Source organism: Ochotona princeps, chromosome 13 (assembly GCF_030435755.1).
Source record: "Ochotona princeps isolate mOchPri1 chromosome 13, mOchPri1.hap1, whole genome shotgun sequence".
NCBI lineage: Eukaryota > Metazoa > Chordata > Mammalia > Lagomorpha > Ochotonidae > Ochotona > Ochotona princeps.
In genome coordinates, this window is record NC_080844.1 from 26,763,537 (window position 1) to 26,772,938 (window position 9,402).

Below are 9,402 nucleotides of genomic sequence, written 5' to 3' on the forward strand. Positions count from 1 at the left end.
ATAATCAACCATAATTAATCTTTTCTGATGAACACAGGCATAGCTTCAGAGTCTTTCTTAACAGTTATGACCAGCTTTAGAAGCAAAATAATACTGCTCCTTACTGAAAATATGTTAGGCTCTATGGCAAAGGATAATCTAGGTTGCAGGTGAAGTTGAGATTTCTAATCAGCCAAGCTTAAAAGAAGAACTGATTTTACATTATCAAGGGCATCACAAGCATCCTCAGATGTGGAAGCCACATGTGCAAGTGTCAGATCAGAGTGATGTGATATGAAAAGGAGCACACCTGGCCTTCCTGGCTTTCGAGATGGATGGCGAGGGTTCGTGCCAAGGAATATGGACAGCCTGTGCCTGCTGCAAAGGCAGGGAAATGATTCTTTCCCAAATCTTCCCAGAGTGGACAAAAAGGAATGCAACATTACCCACACTTTGATTGTATCCAAGTGAAGCCTACATTTAACTTTACAGTTAAGTATAAGAGGTCTTCAGAAAGTTCATGAAGGAACAGGTAAATGGTATACAGAATCCAATCTGGTAATGGAAGAGGGTGAAGGCAGCAGCTCTTCCAGTTTTCTGAGGCATCAGCAATGCTGTTCTGCAGGCAGAATCCAGCATCCAGCGTGACTCAGGCCTGCATCTGATTGTGCAGCTGGCAGTGAGCCTCTGTTCTCACTGGGCCAGTTCACAGGCTTGATTCTGCTGGTGCTCCTGGCTCGGTAGCACCTCTACACTTGGTCTCTGCCCTTCACTGAGATCCTGTTCACTAATACAGCTATTTGAATAAAGTTATTTCCAGTAAAATCACAGACTCTGTTTCAGTTGCTTGCTGCTGGAAACCCCGATGAATACTGTATAGCCACCTCAAGCATTTTAGCAAGTGAGGAAGTGAGTCTGGTGTGAATTCCAGGTGGGCTCTAATAAAGTGTCACAATCCTAGGGCTTTTGTGTGTCCTTAATCAGTGCTTTCCTCGTGTGCTTCAGGGTCTGGATTAGGGTATCCTAAATCATTTGCCTTATCATTTCGGAAGGAGATACTAATCTAAATGAATGCTCGGTTTGGTCCAACAACTTAAATCTTGGGTTAAGTTCTCATCAGATGAGTCTTGTCAGAATCCATAGAAGTAACTACACACCCATCCATCCATATGTCCATTCAACCAACCAACTTAATATTCATCAGTGCTCATTTGGGGCTCTGTATGAGCCAGTGACAGTAGCAGATACGGGGTACATAGGTTGCCTCATAATCAGACACATTTTAGGAGCTTGTAAATCCTTAAGGTCAATCCCTGCCATGACTGGACTCCATCCACATCATCCAGTGTGGCCCTGCTGTTTTCGCAGCTTCTCAGGACTATAATATCTCATCAAAACCCCTGATGTAGTGGTTCCTGGCCCCATGACACTATGTATTTCCATGACAGAGCTGGTTACCCTCTGAAATTGTCTTACATAGTAGTTGACTTACTGATTATCTACCTGCTGTCACTGAATACGGATAAAATCCTGACTAATGAAGATATTTTCAATGAACCTGGAATCAAGCCTGATATTGTAAGGCAGTGGATTAAAACTGTCACTAATACACCAGTATCTCAAATTGGGCAGCCAAGATAAGCCCAGCTGCTCTGCTTCCCAAGCAAGTTCCTGTTCATATGTCTGAGAAGGCAACAGAAGATGGTCCAAGTACTGGGGAGACCTGGATTGAGTTCTGCATTCTAGCCCAGCCTTTTGTGTCCCTTTGGCAAGTGATCCAGTGGATGGAAGATCTCTCTCCCTGTCACTCTGCTTTCCAATTTCCCATGCAAATTCTTGTCTTGAGTTCTGATTTTGAGCAGAGTTAGTGATTGGCTACTGCTGACCAGAAGGTTACTGTGAAAAGAAAGGAGAAATCCTGCACTGCACAGAATTCATCGAGGAATCTACAAGGTGTCCCATTTAGTCTAAGTATCTTTTCTTAGATGAAGCCAGTTCATAGCTGACGCTGGCCCTCCAAGGGAGAGCTCGGCATGTTATCAGTTAGTCTTCCACGGGGAGAATGAGTTGGGAATAGAGAAGCCAGGGTACTAGACAACCCAACCTGCTTAGCAGGTAACAGAAACTCCTTTACAAGGATTCTGCAGCAGTGGATCGCAAACCCTGCTGGGTATCCCAAGCACCTGTCCATTTGTTGAAAATACTAAGGTATCATGTGTTCTCTGTTAGCTCTTCTGTTAATTCTGAAACACATCAACATTGGAAAACTACTGCTCATAATATAGGATACTAGTCCCTCAGAGTGTGTTACTAGTTAAATAAATGAATCATCAGGTTAGAAATGTTTTCCTACAACAGTCAATATAGCATTATGAAAATGTGCACTGTGAACTTTCCAGAGGGCAAGGAGTACAAAGATGCTTACCAAACTTAGTTGAGCAGTGTCTCTTCTAGTGGAAATGCATTTACATCTCTGTAGCCACAGCGGTTAAGAGCCCAGGCTCTATTTTAGCAAGAACGTCACAGGTGCAGTCACTGGACACTCCTCTGTTTCCTTACAGAAACTCTCTTCTTACGAACAGAACTGGAGAATTCTTTGTTACACAAACCCAGATCTTATGACCAATTCTAAGATTTTTTTTCTACTACAGACATTACTTCTTCTAAGCCCCTTTTTGCATTAAAAAAAAAAAAAACCTGTTTCTCTACAATATACATGCACTCCAGTGGTTACAGTTTTACAAAAATAAATAAATAAAAGCCATGCAGAAAACATCTATAATGACGAATGACAGCTATTCTCATTTCAAAACACTTGTCTTGCGTTGGTGGTATAGTGGTGAGCATAGCTGCCTTCCAAAACACTTGTCTTGGCAAGTCACCAGAGCCAAAGCAATAGATTAAATCACAAGAAATTGCCATTTTTGGCAAATATTAGTAATTTCATATAGACCTATCTTTTTTTTAGACCTTCTATCTTAAGGCAACCCAGTTAACAGCCATCATGACAAAATTCTAGGTGCTTTGCCGTCTACTGAGGACCCTGCTCTCTAAGTAGGTTCTGTACCTGTGGTATCCAGCGGCTTTGAAGTTCCTTAGAAATGCAGTATCCCAGGCCCCACCTCCCATCTATAAAATTATAATTTGCATTTTAATTGGATCTCCATGTGATTCATTTACACCCATTCAGAGATGATGTTCTTTACCAGAGCTCCAGAAATACTAGGAGAAGCCATTCCCTGTGTAATCACCCACTCTTCACCATTTCTGAAAGGTGAGGAAACCACAGATTTCCATGAGCTCAAAAACACATGAGCTACGTTCAGGGATCGCGTGGGCCTGGGGGGGAAAGGAATGATACAGACATGTTTCTAGCTACCATTCTCTGCGTCTGTGGAAAGAAAGGGCCTCCCTATTACCAGGCTTCCAAAGAGCTTGGAGAAGGGATACTGTCCCCAAGCCCCAGGGGAAGGAGGGGTAGCACATCTTGGGGAGGCGGACCCTGAATTGACATTGGGCTGATGGAACGTTGTAGGGGTTGGCGGGCTTCTTCCCTTGGACTCACTTCATCCAAGGTTGGGCTTCTGCCTGAGGGAGACAGGAATGGCAATCCTCACAGTTTGACCCAGGATACCCAACAAGGAGAAAATTCCTCCCGGGGTTTTTCTTAACCTATACATAACACAAATTAATTTAATGGACATTATAGAGAAGAAATTGGAATTGCAATTAATGAATCAGTTGCTTAGGGTTTTACTGTTTTTAGGCTGCTTGGCATGGTGAATTAAAAGCACAAGGTTATCTTTTGAAGCTCTAGCTCTCTGCCTATGTTTTGTCTGCCTATGTTTTCTCTGCCATTGCTGAAACAGTCGGCCAAGTGCACCACCCAGAGGATTGCTCAGGTAATCTGTTCTCTCTTTTTCTCTTCCTATTGGCCTTTCCAGTTTCCGTCCTGGTGCTGTAGGCCCTGTGTGTCTTCCTTGCCTTGTCTTGGGTTTTGAGAAGTTCGAGCATAATGTGTTCTAATGTGATTTGGTTTGTATCTGTGCTATTTATGATAGTTTATTGAATCTGAGGCATCATCTTCAAATATTTCTTCTATCTTTTATTTTTTTCTGGGGTACATATTATACGCTTGCTATGCTTTTTCTGCTGTGTTGCACATATCTCTTGTGCTCCTTAAAAAAATATTTCTATATTCTACTCTCTGTGCTTTGATTTGCATATTTTCAAAAATCTCTCTTCTAGTCTTTTTATGATACATTTTTGTAGTTATAGGGATTTCCACTTTTCCCTCCCCTTTCTCTGTTCCTGTTTTCCCCTCCCTTCATTACCCCTATATTATTACAGTAATCTAGTCCTTTAGTACAGTTACAATTTTAACAAGTACATCATGGAATTGCAGGTATAGACTAAGATGGAAAATCTAGTATCATATTGTCAAGGTATATCCAACAGTTTCCTTGGGAGTCCTCCTCTGATTAGGGAACAGAGATGCCTACTGCCACACATCTTCCCTTCCCGCTATGCTAGTCTGCATCATTAGTCTTATCTTCTCTGATGTCTAACCTCTATTAAACTCATAATTTCAGATACTATATGCTTAATTCTAAAATTTCCACTTTTTTTTTTTAGAGATTACATCCCCTGAGAAATTCTTCATTCAACAATCTTTTTTTCTGTTTTCTTAGACATACGATCAGAGCTACTGTCAAGCCTCATGTGTAGTTCCAATGCCTACATCACTTGTGGTTCTATTTCTACGCTGTTTTTTCTCTCTTTGTTTTTAGTGACATGGTCCTGACTAAAAGGTTTTTGAATCGAATGCTGGACATTTACATGAGAATGCTATAGCCTCCAGATGTCCTGTTTTTTCTCCACAATGTTCACTCCTTTCTCTGCTAAGCTGATGACACTGGGGCTTATTAACTCAACCACGACTTGAACTGAGTCGGCAGTGCTAAGGCTCAGGTTGCCTCTCATTTGTTCTGTTACTAGGGATATTCCATGATTTCCTGGGATGTCCCTTGGGCATCCTCCGCCTAGGAGGATTTCATCTTCATCTTCTCAGTATTATGAAGCAGCCAGTTCCTCTCTGGTTTCCCGAATTTGGGCTTTCAAGAGCCAAAGTTCACGCTTGCTTCTTCATTACTGTAAGCATGTAAAAGACATGCTACTTTCTGTTTCAGTCATTTTGTGCTTAATCTCTCAATCTCTTGCCCACACACCTTCAAAAACTCTGGCAAATATCGCTAAGGGACTGTGTATTTGGGCTGCCTCAATTATTTGATCACATCTTCATAGCTTCATAGCATAACATATTTTTTGTTTACCCTTTCTAACAGCAGTCTGGGAAGCTCTTTAGTTCTCTGTCTCTTAGAATTTGCAAATAGTGGATAAATGCTTGGCTATTGTTAACTCATCCCTCTGAGGAAGTTCTCTGCTTTTGAGAAACTTAGCCATTCTTGTACTCTTCGGTCCAGTGTCTAACTGATGTCTTCCAGCAAGTTAAGCTATATTTTAGACAATTTGCACAGTTGGTCTTGAAGGAAGCATTAGTGAGTCATGCAAATTACTCCATTCTACCAGAACTCTGTGCTTTTGTCCAGCTTTCTGGAGCAACACTTTGATCACCTAATTTACTAGGTTTTCATTTGGGTTCACTTCTGGATTCTGCTTCAAGGATCTCGCTTAGCTCTGAGTTGTGCAAATTCCTCCCCTACTGTAGGCCCCAACACAGGTCAACAGGTCAAGTCATCAGATTACATTTTACCAGAAAAAAAAAAAAAAGAATGAAACTGAAACTCTGTATAAACTGAACACAGAGAGAGCAGAGTGCAAGAAATGACTTTCAGTGGAAGAGGGATTACTTGTACTCAAGTTTATGTTCTAACAAAAGTATTTTGTACTCATCTCTGAAGAAGGCTTTCCATATGAAATGTTCCCAAGTTTTGATGTCTTAAAGGGAAAGCCCATTATTTCCAATTTCTTGATAATAGAAAATAGGAAAAATAATTGTTGGATTAAATATGTTTACATGGTGTTGTATTCTGAGAGCTGAGGTGGCACTTAGCAGCTCAAAACAAAGTTCTTCTGTTTATGTTGAAATCCTGAGGGTGGGGAAGAGTTGAGCAGACACGTAGCCGTAGAACATGAGGTTCTTGCTATAATCTAATGTGTTTTTCTAATCCAAATGCAAGAGTCCTTGAAGGCAAGTCCTTATAAAACTCAGTAACCAAGAGTATTTCAAATTATTTGAGTTCTAAACAGACCTATTTTGTTGGCATAAGGATGGCTAGAAATAATATTAAAATATGTATTCCTGTTCAAGAGCAGAAACCACAGTAAGTCTACTTCCTTTGTGGACCAAATGACCATTCTCTATTGCTCCTAAAAATGTTCAACATTTGCCCTCAACTACTTGAGTCTCCTTGTGCTCCACAGGCTATTCTTTCTCCCTGCTTTTGCGTCACTGTAATGTTCACTCCTACATCAGCCTAATACGGACCGTGCTTTTGCATCCTGTCTGAAGTGTTTGGAGTAGCCTATTTTAGTACTGTGTGCCTTCATAGTCATTTTTTAAAATATCACTAATGACCCCAGTGGATGAAACATTGAATAGTCTTTCATAAATAGATCCCACTATAAACACGGACAAAATGTTCATTCTTGTTGCTTTGCTAATGTAATGCCTGGTTCTGCTGAACTTCTTTCCTCCAGCCTTTCCTCTAAGCCACTGGCACAGAAAATACAAAATGAAAATCACGTCCTCTGCATAAAGACAGTGGTGACTTGCCAACATTCCTTGGATCTCTCTAACCCAAGCTTAGCATACTTCCATATCCCTGATTTCGATGTCAGTGCTTTATGCTGGCTCTGGAGATAGACAGGTCTCTGAGATTTTTAGTTTCCTTCCTTTTTTATATGGAGGAAGCCAAGATATGTTTAATTGCTTCTCATTCCAAGACTTCTCTAAACAGTAGCATTGGAACAACCAGACTCGAACCCTCTAATTTTCTTAAATTTGAATCTCCTTGAGAATAGATACATTGACTTTTCTTTTGTCAATTTCTATTTATTTTATTTATGTGAAGGTGAGAGAGAGACAGAGGCAAATGCCTCCCATCCATTGCCCACTCCCTAAATACCCACAAAAGCCAGGGCGGGGCCAGGGACTCAGTTTGGGTATCCCATGTGGGTGGGAGTCGTCATCTTTTGCTTCTCAGGGCACATATAAATAAGTGGATGGGATTGGTGGCACCTTTCAAATATAAAGTTTTTCTTTAAAAAATCCATTCATTTTTATTTGAAAGGCAGATTTTTTTACAGAGAGAGAAGGAAAGACAGAGAAAGAGATCTTCTTTTCTCTGTATCACTCCTCAAATGACCACAATAGTCAGGGCTGGATCACTCTGAAGCCAGGAGCCTGGAGCCTCTTCCTGGTCTCCTACGTGGGTACAGGATCATACTTCGCTACCCTCCCAGGTACAAGAGCAGCAAGCTGGATTGAAGGTGGAGAGGTGATGCTGGAACTGGTGCCCATATGGGATGTCAGCACTGCAGGTGGAGGCCACACCTAAAACGTACGGTGCCACCCCCACACCCCGAGATACATGTATTTAAGATATATATAAAATTTGTATATCATAATGACAATATATATAAGAACATAATGATATCGTCCTTCTTTCTTATTTTTCTTCTAATTTTTACAGTGACATGTTTTTAATTTACCTTGTAATCAAAAGCTTAACCCTGCACTCACTAAAGAAACAATTCAACATTTAGTGGATTATGTTCAATTATTTGATAATGTTAAATAAACCAAAATTCTTGGGAGAAATTCAGTTTGGTCATTATACATTTGTTTTTACATACTTTACTACTTTAGATTTAGATTGCAATCTTCCTTACTTGTATTGGCATTAGCTTATGTGGACATCAAAATTGGAAAGGATTTCCTGTCTCCAGAATAGTTTTTGTAAATCTGAAATTTCTTCATATCAAGAAATTGTTAGACATGCTTGTAAAGCTTCCTGGGATGTTTTTCTAAGATTTCAAAAAACTGATTCAATTTCTTGTTGTTTAAAGGGATATTTAGACTATTTTTCAGCTTTGATCAGTTGTGGCATGCTACATTTTAAAATTACTTTTCCATTCAATTCAGCGTTTTTGTGGATAGGAAATGAACAGATGATCTGTTTATAATTTCTAGAAAATATGTCTTTATCTCTTGATTTCCAATATCATTTTTGCCTTCTATTTTTTGTCTTTAATTATTGTTAGACACATTATTTATTTCAAAAGCATCAACTCTTTTCTTTGTTATGCCTACTATTATATAAATTACTATTATAATTTATCTTGTACTTTATTTAAATTCATTTTATTTTTTCTTTTTTTAAAGTCATAGTATTAACTCCTCCTTTTTGTCTTTCTCCTTTTCTGACATAAGCTTTAAAAGTTATAACTTTTCCTTTTTATTACCTCTTAGTTATCACCAACAATTTGCAGTGTAAAATGTTTGTATACATTTAATTCATAAGTATTTTATAGTTATGTTTCTTCTGTGACCTATAAATACTAGATCATGTATTTCTGACTTTTCAGTTCTATGCATTTTCCACTTATCTTTTGTAGCTAATTATAAATTTATTACATAATTCTAAGAGCTATGGCACCAGCCTTTTGGAATCTGTTGAAGTTAGCTTTGTGGTTGATTTATTTGATCAATTTTTATTTTGCTTAAAAAAACATAATGTCATTATGTTGGCTATTAAAATGTCATACCTATACGTGTCATAGGCACATCTTGATTTTATTCTGAATACTGCCTAAATCCCTTTTGTCTATGGTTCACCAACTATTGAGAAAACTGTGCTAAAATTTCTTTCTATGTGGTGGATTTATTACTTTTACTTACTGCTCCTGTCATGTCTGCTTTACATACATTTCAACTTATAGGACAAATACTATAAAGCATTTGGCATTTGTATACCTTTCTGAAGAAATCTTTAATTGCCATAGAATGCCCTTAAATATCCTTGTTAGTTTTCTGTCTTGAAGTTAATTTTCTCTTATGTTTAAATAGCTGCAGCAGCTAGTATTTGGTTGATATTTTTCTTTCTATCCTGTTACTTTTTGTCTTCCTCATCCTGTTTTCTGGTTTTTGGGTTTTTTTTTGTATGCTTTTAAAAATGGGATATATTTATTCACTAATTTGAAAGCCGGAGGTTGGGGAGAAAGAGAATGAGAGATCGAGTCTTTCATTTACTGGTTGCCATTCCAAATCGCAGCAGCTACCAGCTCTGGCCCTGGCTGAAGCTGGGAGCCAAGAACTCGCTGCTGCTCTTTCATATGTGTGGTAGGGACTCACACACTTGGGCCATTCCTGCTCCCTTACCAAGCACATTAGTAAGAACT